Here is a 12592-nt window from a genome sequence, read left to right as displayed (position 1 = left end):
AACAAAGTCCTAGAAAGCACAAGCCCTTTTTTTTAGTGTCATGTTGTCAGAGTTACAGCTGATGTCCACTGACCTCAGAGTTTAGTCATATGGGCTTATTTAGTAATGCCCAAAATGGGGTGTTTGCGGGACGTACAGTATGAAATCGAACAAGCATTACCAAGCATTGCTTACGATTGATTTCAGATAGCTGACAACTGCACCCATTGGTTTGCAGAATTTAAAATAAATAAATCATTCCAATTCATTGTAGTTTTCTCATGCAATTGCATAATACATGCATATCGATGAAAGGCTGGTTTAGCCACTTAAGACCCGGACCAATATGCAGGTTAAGGACCTGGCCCCTTTTTGCGATTCGGCACTGCGTCGCTTTAACTGACAATTGCGCGGTCGTGCGACGTGGCTCCCAAACAAAATTGGTGCCCTTTTTTCCCCACAAATAGAGCTTTTTTTTGGTGGTATTTGATCACCTCTGCGGTTTTTATTTTTTGCGCTATAAACAAAAATAGAGCGACAATTTTGAAAAAAATGCAATATTTTTTACTTTTTGCTATAATAAATATCCCCGAAAAATATATATTTTTTTCCCCTCAGTTTAGGCTGATACGTATTCTTCTACTTATTTTTGGTAAAAGAAAATCGTAATAAGCGTTTATTTATTGGTTTGCGCAAAAGTTATAACGTTTACAAAGTAGGGGATAGTTTTATGGCATTTTTATTAATAATTTTTTTTTACTAGTAATGGCGGCGAGCAGCGATTTTTTTTCATGACTGCGACATTATGGCAGACACATTGGACACTTTTGACACATTTTTGGGACCATTGTCATTTTCACAGCGAAAAGTGCTATAAAAATGCACTAATTACTGTGAAAATGACAATTGCGGTGAAGGGGTTAACCACTAGGGGGCACTAAGGGGTTACCCACACGACCCACGGCTGGGCTCTTAAAGGCAACGTACCTGTATGTGCCTGTGCCCAGCCGTGCCATTAAGTGGTTAGACAATCCCTGTCATTCGTGGTCATTGGAAAATTGGATGGTTCAAGTGGAGCAGCATTTTTAGTTCAGAAGAAATATACCTTTTCTCTTCTTCACCTGCCTGTCTGCACTGTACACTGATCTGTGGAATTACAGCATCTTCCACATATATGGGAGTGACATCATCACAGCCCAGCCAATTAAAATGACCAAAAATCAGAACCTGGCAGAAAACCAACTAAAGATGTCAGCAGCCAGTGCAGGTGAGTGTAGTTCCCCTCTGATTTGAAGACCAATTAAAGCTTCAACCAAAATGGTTAAATATATAATCAGGATACAAGAGAGCCTTAGCAAAAGATAAATCCAGTAAAACCTTGAATTTCGAGCATAATTTGTTCCGGAAGCATGCTTGTAGTCCAAAGCACTTGTATATCAAAGCAAATTTTACCATAAGAGATAATGGAAACTCAAATAATTCGTTCCACAAGCATTTATTCATAATTCCTTCAGTTTATAGTCCATATAAAAAGATTATAGCATTGTGATTGGTTGTGTAACCATAAAATGTCTGTCCACAAATGTAAGCCTCCCCAAGGGGATTAGAAGCAAAAACCAGCAAGTGCTACAGAGTATAAAAGAGAAGAGAGGCGCCTCTAAGTGCCAGTTCACACTACAGCGACTTGGGATCTGACTTGTCAGACTTCAAGTCGCCCCAAGTCGCTTGACATCAGTAATCCCATGTTAGTCAATGAGTGCCGTCTACACTACTGAAGTCGGTCCAACTTCAGAAAAGGTTCCTGTACTACTTCAAGGCGACTTCTGGGCAACTTGTACCTATAGATTTCAATGGAAGTTGCCTCCAAAGTCGGATCACCATCTTAACCATCTTAACTGAAGCAACTTTACAGGAAAAGAAAATAGTTTACTCAGGCAAACCCCTCCCTCCCACAGAGCTGATTATTCTGTGATTGGCCACAGCCAAAGTCGCCTGTCCTGGAGGCAACTTTAAGTCACGTTGTAACTTGTAAGTTGCTCCAAGTCGTGCTGAAGTCGCCTTGTAAAGTCGCGCTGTAAGTTGGGTTGCCCCTGTGTGAACCGGCACTTAGTGTAGCAATACGGTTACATTTAATGAAAGTACAACATTTAGCAATAGACATGTGCACAACAAAATTTTCGTATTTTTTTGTTCCGTTTCGTCTGCACAACAAAACATTTCGTATTTTTTTGTTCTGTTTCGTCACGTTCCGTAGATTCGTAAAGATTCGTAATTTCGTAAGACTCAAGTTTTCCTATTCGGACCCGTTCGTATTTCGTAAGATGCAAGTTTTGCTATTTGGACCCGTTCGTATTTTCGTAACAGTTTTATTTTCGTTTATACTGAATGGTTCGTAATTCTGTCTAATTTATTTTCGTTGATTTGAAATTCGTAATTTTGTTAGATAATAATATTCGTTTAATGGATTCGTAAATTTGTACTTTCGTAAATACATAGCAACACGCGGCTAATCCATATTAAGTTATACTTTCTCTTAAGCCCCGTACACACGATCAAACTTTTTGCCAACAAACGTCAAAATGAGCGTTTACTTTTGGTTTCAAAAGTCCGGCCATCTCCCTTGAGACAAAAATCCACGGAAAAGTTTGTTTGAAGTCTGATCGTGTGTACGAGGCTTTGCACTGTACAATGTGACTCAGCACAAAAGAGATAAGCTGATTGGCTAAGATATTAAGTAATCACTCACTAACTACACTGCCCAGTGCCCATTCGAAAGAACGATACAAGTAAACAAATTTACGAACAGACAAACGGATTTACAAAACACACAAATGAAAATACGAACATACGAATGAAAATACGAACAGACAAAGGATTTAAAATACGGAATGCAAATCGTTCGTTATAGATGTCATTTTGGTTCTTTTGCTTTTTCGGTGTTTCGTATTTTAGTAAGATTGTCCAATCATACGTTCGTATTTTCACTTGCTTCGTTATTTTGCTTATCTGTAATTCTGTAATTTTCGTATTTTGGTTCTTTCAGCTTTTCGGATGTTCGAATTGATACGAATGTACGAATACTAACAAATTCGTACGAAAATCCATTTGTTTTACGAACGGGAAGGCACTTGTCTTTTTATTATTCATATTGTTATTATATAGTAGTGGTCTTATCAATATTATTATTCAATGGTAAGCAATAGTTATTAAATCTTTATTAGTGTTATTCTATTATTCTATAAGAATATAGAATGTCTTTATTTTACTGAACTTTAACTGGTATTCTTAAGACGGAGTCATAAGCTAAGTAGGTAAAAGTGCACTGGGACACAGTTCATTTTAAGTTCAACTAATTAGACAAAGGAACATTCTGACAACAGTTGAAATATAGCTGATCAGATAAGCACCAAAGATAGTGATACAAGTGGTATAAAATAATTAGGCAGTTTTGAGAAAGTTATGATGATCAGAACATTAATCAAGCTTGACAGGGTCTGTTTGTGCATTATTACAACTTAAAATACATTGTGTAAGTTACATTAATGTTTAGACAATATTGAATAAAGTAATTAGCTGTGTATGCGTGTGTGTATATATATGTATATATATATATATATATATATATATATACATGTGTGTATGTGTACATGTATGCATATGTATAATGTAAATAATACAGTACCTTTTATGAAACCAAAATAATACATATATACACATAGAATTAGTAAGACATAACAGATAAGGTGGGGTTATTGAAAGTTCATTCTCTGAAAGTCATAAATCTGTCACCCTGGAAGTTGTGGCTAACAGCTGGGTGCCAGACTGTCTCTACACAGGTGTTTTTAATTGGACAAAACCAGTTATAAATCACTTTAATGAACATATAGGAATTCTAGGAATAATTAAGCTTGTTTGGTTGTAGGACATTGATGTAGATCTTAGCAACCAATGACATCTAGGATAGATTGCTAAGATAAGGCTCGTCAGGGTATATAAGAGCCAGTTTTACAATTGTTAGTCAGACAGGTCAGATAGGCAGCAATTTGATGCAGTGTGCTGTGTATGGTCTGAGCACTGACGGGCTGATCCCCCACCCCTTAAACCTCTGCAGAAATGCTGGCAGCACTCATAGGTCTATTTGCCAAAGACAACCTCTGGATATGATGCTGAGCACGTGCACTTCTATGGTCGAGCATGGCCTCGGCCTGTTCTGAGTGGAACTTGTCCTGTTAAACTGCTGTATGTTCTTGGCCACAACGCTACAGCTCAGTTTCAGGGTCTTGGCAATCTTCATATAGCCTAGGTCATCTTTATGTAGAGCAATTATTATTTTTTTCAGCTCCTCAGAGAGTTCTTTGCCTTGAGGTGCCATGTTGAACTTCAAGTGACCAGTATGAGAGAGCGAGCGCGATAACACCAAATTTAACACACCTGCTCCCCATTTACACCTGAGACATTGGAACACAAATGAGTCACATGACACTGGGGAGGGAAAATGGCTAATTGGGCACAATTTGGACCTGTTCACTTAGGGGTGTACTCACTTTTGTTGCCAGTGGTTTAGACATTAATGGCTGTGTGTTGAGCAATTTTAAGGGAACTACAAATGTACACTGTTATACAAGCTGTACACTCACTACTTTACATTGTAGCAAAGTGTCATTTCTTCAGTGTTGTCACATGAAAAAATATAATAAATTATTTACAAAAATGTGAGGGTTGTACTCAATTTTGTGAGACATTGTACATAATTCATTCATATTTTTGTGCAAATGACATTAGTAAAGTGACCAGTGCTGCATTTAAGTCCAATAATCCTTTGTTAATGCAACCAAATGCAGAAAATAAAAGTAACAAGTACTGTAAATAGTGCTCCAAAACATGTGAGCATGTAACCAGTCCTTTTTATAGTTCTATTGCACAAAAGCTTGATCTGGTGAAGCAGAAAAACCATGCGGTGTGCCCGGTGTCTACACTCGTGCTCCCCCTCTTATTGCTCCACTCACAAGAAATCTCTTATGAGACACAATCGGTTTGTCTGCTGATGAAAACGGTCTCCGTTTTCATCAGACGAACCGATCGTGTGTGGGCCCCATCGTTTTTTTTATCCATCGGTGAAAAAACTAGGAACTTGTTTTAAAATTATCTGATGGTTAAAAAAACGATAGAAAAAAACGATCGTCTGTGGGCACGTCCATCGGTTAAAAATCCACGCATGCTCAGAATCAAGTCGACGCATGCTCGGAAGTATTGAACTTAATTTTTCTCAGTACGTCGTTGTGTTTTACGTCACCGCGTTCTGACACGATCGTTTTTTTAACTGATGGTGCTTAGGCAAGACTGATGAAAGTCAGCTTCATCGGATATCTGATGAAAAAATCCATCAGGCGGTTTTCATCGGATGAACCGATCGCGTGTACAGGGCATTACCGTTTAGGGGTAACCCGCATTCACAGCCCCTCCTGGCTGTATCTAGATATCCATATCCACAGCTAAAACTGCCTCAGTATATCCAGGTCAACAGAAAAGCTGCCTCTTCTCTTCTTTGTATTGACTATCCTGGCAATCTCACATACTCTATATATGGGAATTTTAATGATGAGTTTACTTTTACCTTAAGAAATTATAAATACCACTGTAATGCCATGGTCAAACAAATGTTGTCTGAAATTCCGAACGTCAAGAACGCGTGACGTACAACACTACGACGAGCTGAAAAAAATGAAGTTCAATGATTCCGAGCATGCGTAGGATTTTTGTGCATCGGAATTGTTTACACACGATCGGAATTGCCGTCGGAAAAATTGAGAACCGGCTCTCAAACATTTGTTGTGTCATTATTTTGCTACTAAAGTACATTTCCAAGAAGTGCAACTTTATGTTTTCATTTTAGAAGTTTTAAAACAAATTACATCTTTACATATTGTAAAGATCCCACCACTAGAACCATCAGATGGAGACTTCCTTCCCTCCGGTGACAGTGCTCTTCCTTCTGCTGTGATGTCACTGCTGCATTGTTACCCTTGCTGTTGCTGCAGCTGCTTAGTTTTCTGTACTGGTATTAGCCCAATCAGTGAAAAGCCATGCCTAGCTCTGCCCACAGCCCTTATATTGAAAGCATATTGTTTTATCTGTGGGAGGTTAACCACTTCCATACCAGGCACTTACGCAGCTTCCCGCCCAAGCCAATTTTCAGCTTTCAGCACTGTCGCACTTTGAATGGCAATTGCGCGGTCATGCTACACTGTACCCAAACAAAATTGGCGTCCTTTTTTCCCCACAAATAGAGCTTTCTTTTGGTGGTATTTGATCACCTCTGCGATTTTTTTTTTTTTTGCGCAACAACTAAAAAAAGGCTGAAAATTTGGAAAAAAAATTACGTTTTTATTTTTTTCTGTTAATGTTTTTGTAAATACGTTTTCTCTTTCAATTACGGGCACTGATATGGCGGCACTAATGGGCACAGATGAGATGGCACTGATGGACATCGATGAGGTAGTACTGACGGGCACAGATGAGGTGGCACTGATTGGCGGCGCTGGTATGCGACACTGATGGGCACTCATAGGCGGCACTGATGGGCACACATAGGCGGCACTGATGGGCACACATAGGCGGCACTGATGGGCACACATAGGCGGCACTGATGGGCGGCACTGGGCACTCATAGGCGGCACAGATGGGCACTCATGGGCGGCACTGATGGATACTTATGGGTGGCACAGATGGGCACTGATAGGTGGGCACTGGGCATGGATGGGTACTGTGGGGTGACACTGATGGACACTGGGGTGGCGCTGATGGACACTGGGGTGGCGCTCATGGACACTGGGGTGGCAGCACTGATTTTTGCCAGGTTGCCAGTCAGTGCCCATTTGTGGGCACTGACTGGCATCTTTTTTCTTTTTTTAATGCTTTTTTTTTTTTTTTAAGACTTTTTTTTTTTTGCAGGCTTTTTTTTTTTTTTGCCCACCCTGGTGCTCCAGGGTGGGCATCCCTGGTGGTCCAGTGTGGCGATCCGAGGGGGGGCTGCGCTGATAAACAATCAGCGTGAACCCCCCCTGTCAGGAGAGCCGCCGATCGGCTCTCCTCTACTCGCGTCTGTCAGACGCGAGTGAGGAAGAGCCATCAACGGCTCTTCCTGTTTACATTGTGATCAGCCGTGATTGGACACGGCTGATCACGTGGTAAAGAGTCTCCGCCGGAGGCTCTTTACCGAGATCGGAGATGCAGGGTGTCAGACTGACACCCCGCATCACCGATCGCCGCAATGCGCGCCCCCACGAGCGCGCCCGGCATGAAATCCTGCAGGACGTTCTAGAACGTCCTGTCAGGATTTCATAACCACTTCCCGGACGTAAATCGGCTATAGGCCGGGCGGGAAGTGGTTAAGGAAGTTCTGTAAAAGCCCCCAATTACCACTCCCCCCCCCAATCATATCAGGGAATGCCTGTTAGGCAGCAGGCTCAGAGAAATGTGCATGCATATGCGCATACTTCTGCACAAACATTAGCCAGGCATGAGTGCATAAGCATGTACGTGGGTATGCAAATGTATCACAGTGTGTGCATGGAGTTTAAACCCAGAATCAGCATTGACACCAGACAGGCTATTAAAGGGATGCTTTAACTTAGTGTTAGGCCCTTTTCACACTGGGGCGGCGTTGGCGGTAAAGCGTCGCCATTTTTAGCGGCGATTTACCGCCAATTTCGCAGCGGTATTCGGCCAGTAGCGGGGCAGTTTTACCCCCACTAGCAGCCGAGAAAGGGTTAAAAACCACTGCAGAGGCGCATTGCCGGCGGTATAGCCATGTTGTCCCATTGATTTCAATGGGTAGGAGCGGTGGAGGAGCGTTATACACACTGCTCTTTCAACATCTACCTGCATTTGTGTTCCTCCTGTCCCTTGGCACCCTCCGTCAAGAGTGCCGGGGCCAGAGATACAAGAGAGGTCAACCTTGTCATTTCAGGCTCCTATCAGGTTTGTGACACAGCCCCTCTCACTTTTATCATAGTGTAAGAGAAATCCAGCTTCCCAGCTGCATTTACCATAAAAAATACAAATTATATATGTTTGAGGACATTTAACATGCCAGTTTGCCTTGAAGATGCAGCTTTTTTTTATCTTGAATGGAAAATCAGTGAATGGATTAGATGGAATTTACCATACCAGTATGTGGAATGTGGCAGGAACAAGCACTTGAGGAAAATGAATCCGAACAGAATGTACAAACAGAAAGATGTGGAATAAAAAAATCTTAATAACTTAATTGTACGCAGCAGAGAAACATGCATTACCACTCCCTACACCGGCACACGTTCTTTTGGTTGCTGCCAATTGTTCGGCAGCATCAAAGGAACAGCAAAGGCTTGTAAAAATTAGTTTGCAGCAGAAAGTATATTACATTGTGACTCCCACAGTGGCATTGATGTTTAAACCTGCTTAGTAGCTCATAATAAAAATGTTGTACCCACTGTATCTATTTGAAAAAATAAATAAATGAAAGAAAGGAAGTTCAGGAAAAGAATTTCCAAGAATTGATTTCCTCTCCCATTATAATAATGGGTTTAAATATTAAATGAACGTCACCTGTACAAAAACTGTGGAATGTTCTGAAAAAAAGACATTAGATGGATTACCTTTTGGCAAATACATTCACAAAATAAGAGTAAAAAAAAAGCTTTTAGTTTTTTGAAAAAAAAATCAGTGTCAGAACTAAAATGTAATGAACATAATATTGCCAAATATACCTATATAATAAAATAGATTTGCACTTGTGTGAATATCACAGATTTAAAGTGTGTGTCATCCCTAACAACCTAACAATTCCCAACTCTTATTTGCTCCATTTTACTCTGTTAACTAGAGCATTGAAGTGTTTTTTTTACCACTTACCGACCGCCCACAGTACATTTACCTCATTATTTTGGTGTTAAATACCAATGTTATGGCAGCAGCGAGCTGCCATTACCCCAGTATTGTTTTGTACTATGGATGATTCTCTTTCAGATAATAGTGGTCCCAGCACTGGATTCAACTTTGGATCATTTTAAGAGGCGGAGGGAGAGGCGCCCCCCTTCCCTCGTTTCCTGGTCATCTCCGAGCTTACCGGAGCCATTGGTAAGCCCGGAGCTGATCTGATCCCATTGATGCCTAAGCAGGAAGTTCACTCAGCTCTATGCGCTTGGAGGACCGGAGCGGCATCTGACCTCACTTCCCGCCTCTCAGGCTTAAAGGACTGATTTTTTTTTTTTATTATTTAAAATGTCATATTTTTTTGCTTTAAAGGGTAAATGAGAGAATTGGGGTCTTTTTGACCACAAATCTCTCAATAAAGAAAACCTGTCATGCTTATTTCTATTACCTTGTAATCCCTACCTGGATCATTTGAATTAGGCGGGCTTGCGCCGGAGAATTTACGCTACGCCGCCGCAACTTTACAGGCAAGTGCTTTGTGAATCAAGCACTTGCCCGTAAAACTTATAACGTAAACGAGATACGTTACGCCGCCGGAGTTTTACTCCATTCTACGAGAATCTGGCCCTTTAGCCCAATCTGGGGCAACCGTTCATATGTAGAGTATGTGGTTCCCATACTTGCAACTCAAACACGCCATTGCGGCGCAGGGGGATGCGGGGGAGTGGACTCTATTGCCCACTCCTGTATTCCATGTGCTGCAAGCTGCCACCGAAACTAAAGGGATTATATCCCAATGTTATCAAATGCTGTTATCTGGTCACCTGCGGGCTTATCCGTGTAAGGCAGAGTCCTTGTGGGAGAGGGACCTTGGCCAGTTAACAGGCGACCAATGGGAGGAAGCCCTTCAGTCTATAGCCACTTGCTCTTTGAATGTGGCACAAAAAGTTTCCCAATTATATATACTTCTCAGAGTACATTACACTCCTGTGAAACTTCATAGAATGGGTAGAGCGGCGGATCCGTTGTGCTGCAGGTGTCAAAGGCAGGACGGGGATCTCATACACCTTCTGTGACGCTGCCCGAAGCTACATAGATATTGGAGTGAGGTGGTGGGGACACTTAATGTTATGTTTCAAACTAAAATACCCATTGACCCTATGTGTTGTTTATTGGGGGTCTTGGAGGAAGTTGTGCCGGAGGAATTGATTAGAGTGGCGGTATCTTGGGCGCTGTTTTAGGCCAGGAAGCTGTTTTTATTGGGGTGGAAGTCCGCCTTGCCACCTACTCACTCCTCCTGGATAACCCATATGGGGAATACCCTTATTATGGGAAAATACCTACCAGCACAGGGGAAGCCCGGGCAGGTTTGAACGAATAGCTCTTAATGTCTAGAATTTTGCAATGTCTATAAGAGGTTATGCAGTATGTGATGTATATGCACTCAAAACATTTTGTCGGAAGAAGGTGGGAGGATGGGGTGGTGCTTGACGGGGGTATGCCCGGATTCTGAGGTATAAGTCTTTATGGTGATACTGTTCAGTTAAATAGTTCATTATTTCTGTGCTTGTACATTGGAAATTGTTGTTTGTTACGTGTTCAATAAACACCTTTTTGATTAAAAAAAAAAGTAAAAATTCACAAAAAAATGCGTGTGAAGATTCCCAACTTCTTTAATAAATCGTCCTCCATTACCTCAATTCTAGGGGTGCAACGGATCACAGTTGATCCGTGATCCGAACGGGTCACCCCCTTCGGATCGGAACACACTGTGATCCGCGGATTGCCACGGCTCCGGAGCTAGGCCGCGGCCTTTCCTAATGTTACGGCGGCGGCTCCGGAGCTAGGCCGAAGCCGCAGCCTTTCCTAATGTTATGGCCGCGGCTTCGGCCTACCTCCGGAGCCGCGACCATAAAGCTAGGAAAGGCCGCGGCTTCGACCTAGCTCCGGAGCCGTGGCCATCTTGGTACACCCGGCGGCTGCCCTCCTCTGTTTACACCCACAGAGGAGGAGCCCGCACTCGTGGGACACACCGCTTGGGGAGTGTTTGTCGGTACTAGCTGGGGGGGTCACTGTCCTGAGAGAAGGGGGGGTCACTGTCCTGAGAGAAGGGGGGTCGCTGTACTGAGAGAAGGGGGGTCACTGTCCTGAGAGAAGGGGGGTCACTGTCCTGAGAGAAGGAGGGTCACTGTCCTGAGAGAAGGGGGGTCACTGTACTGAGAGGAGGGGGGTCACTGTCCTGAGATAAGGGGGGTCACTGTCCTGAGAGAAGGGGGGTCACTGTCCTGAGAGGAGGGGGGTCACTGTCCTGAGAGGAGGGGGGTCACTGTACTGAGAGGAGGGGGGGTCACTGTACTGAGAGGAGGGGGGGTCACCGTACTGAGAGGAGGGGGGGGGTCACTGTACTGAGAGGAGGGGGGGGTCACTGTACTGAGAGGAGGGGGGGTCACTGTACTGAGAGGAGGGGGGGTCACTGTACTGAGAGGAGGGGGGGTGTCTGCACCGAGGGGGTACTATAGTTGGTGGGGGGGGGGGACATGTGGATATTACAGTGGGGGAGATTTTTTTTTTTTGCCGATCCGAAAAATGATCCGATCCATGACTCCTAATCCGAGGAACGATCCGAACCGTGAGTTTTTTGATCCGTTGCACCCCTACTCAATTCTCTTTATGCATCTCTTAAAGAATTGAGAGAGAAGACATTAAAAAATCGTGTTATTTAAAAACTGATATAGTGTATGTTCTTAGAAACATTTTTTTTTTAGATTTAAAGTGAACCATTTGGGGATGAAAATGTGGCATCTGCCGTTGCTTATTTGTTTATTTAACCTTAGTCAAAGATTCTAGGACTGCTAGATTTTTCTCACCCTGCAAAGAACTAAGGGCCAGATCCACAAAAGGGATACGCAGGCGTATCTACTGATACGCCGTTGTATCCCTGTTTCTATCTATGCGGCTGATTCATAGAATCAGTTACGCATAGATATTCCTAAGATACGGCAGGTGTAATAGTTTTACACTGTCGGATCTTAGGATGCAGTACCTCGGCCGCCGCTGGGGGCATTTCTCGTCGAAATTCCGCGTCGGGTATGCAAATTAGCACTTACGGAGATCCACAAAGCTTTTTCCCTTCGTTTTTTTTTCCGTAAGTGTTAGTTTGCCGTCGCAAAATTAGGGCTGCTTTTACAAAGTGTAAACTTAGTACACCATGTAAAAGTAGACCCTTCTTTCCCGCGTCACTGTCAAATTTTTTTTACATTTTTTTTTCCCGCCGCAACTCTTTTTTTTTCTTTTACACCCGTCGCGATCCTCAAAACACGGCGCAACGTAAATCCGTGCAAAGCACGTCGGGAAAATAGCATGCGCAGTACGTCCGGTGCGGGAGCGCGCCTAATTTAAATGGGACTCGCCCCATTAGATTGGGCACGCCTTGCGCCGGACGGATTTAAGTTACACAGCTGCAAATTTCTAGGTAAGTGCTTTGTGGATCGGGCACTTAGGTAGAAATTTTGCGGTGGTGTAACTTAAATAGGAACATTTAAGTTAAGCCCACTGGCTGTGGATCTGGCCCCAATTTACTTAATGACAACATAAAGTAAAAGCATGTATCTACGTATTAAAACAAAGTTTTACAGAAAAAAAATTGCATTTTTTAAACATATTATGATGAAAAGTTTCTTTAACACGTGTAAAATTA

Source organism: Rana temporaria, chromosome 9 (assembly GCF_905171775.1).
Source record: "Rana temporaria chromosome 9, aRanTem1.1, whole genome shotgun sequence".
Taxonomy (NCBI): domain Eukaryota; kingdom Metazoa; phylum Chordata; class Amphibia; order Anura; family Ranidae; genus Rana; species Rana temporaria.
This window is presented reverse-complemented; position numbering follows the sequence as displayed.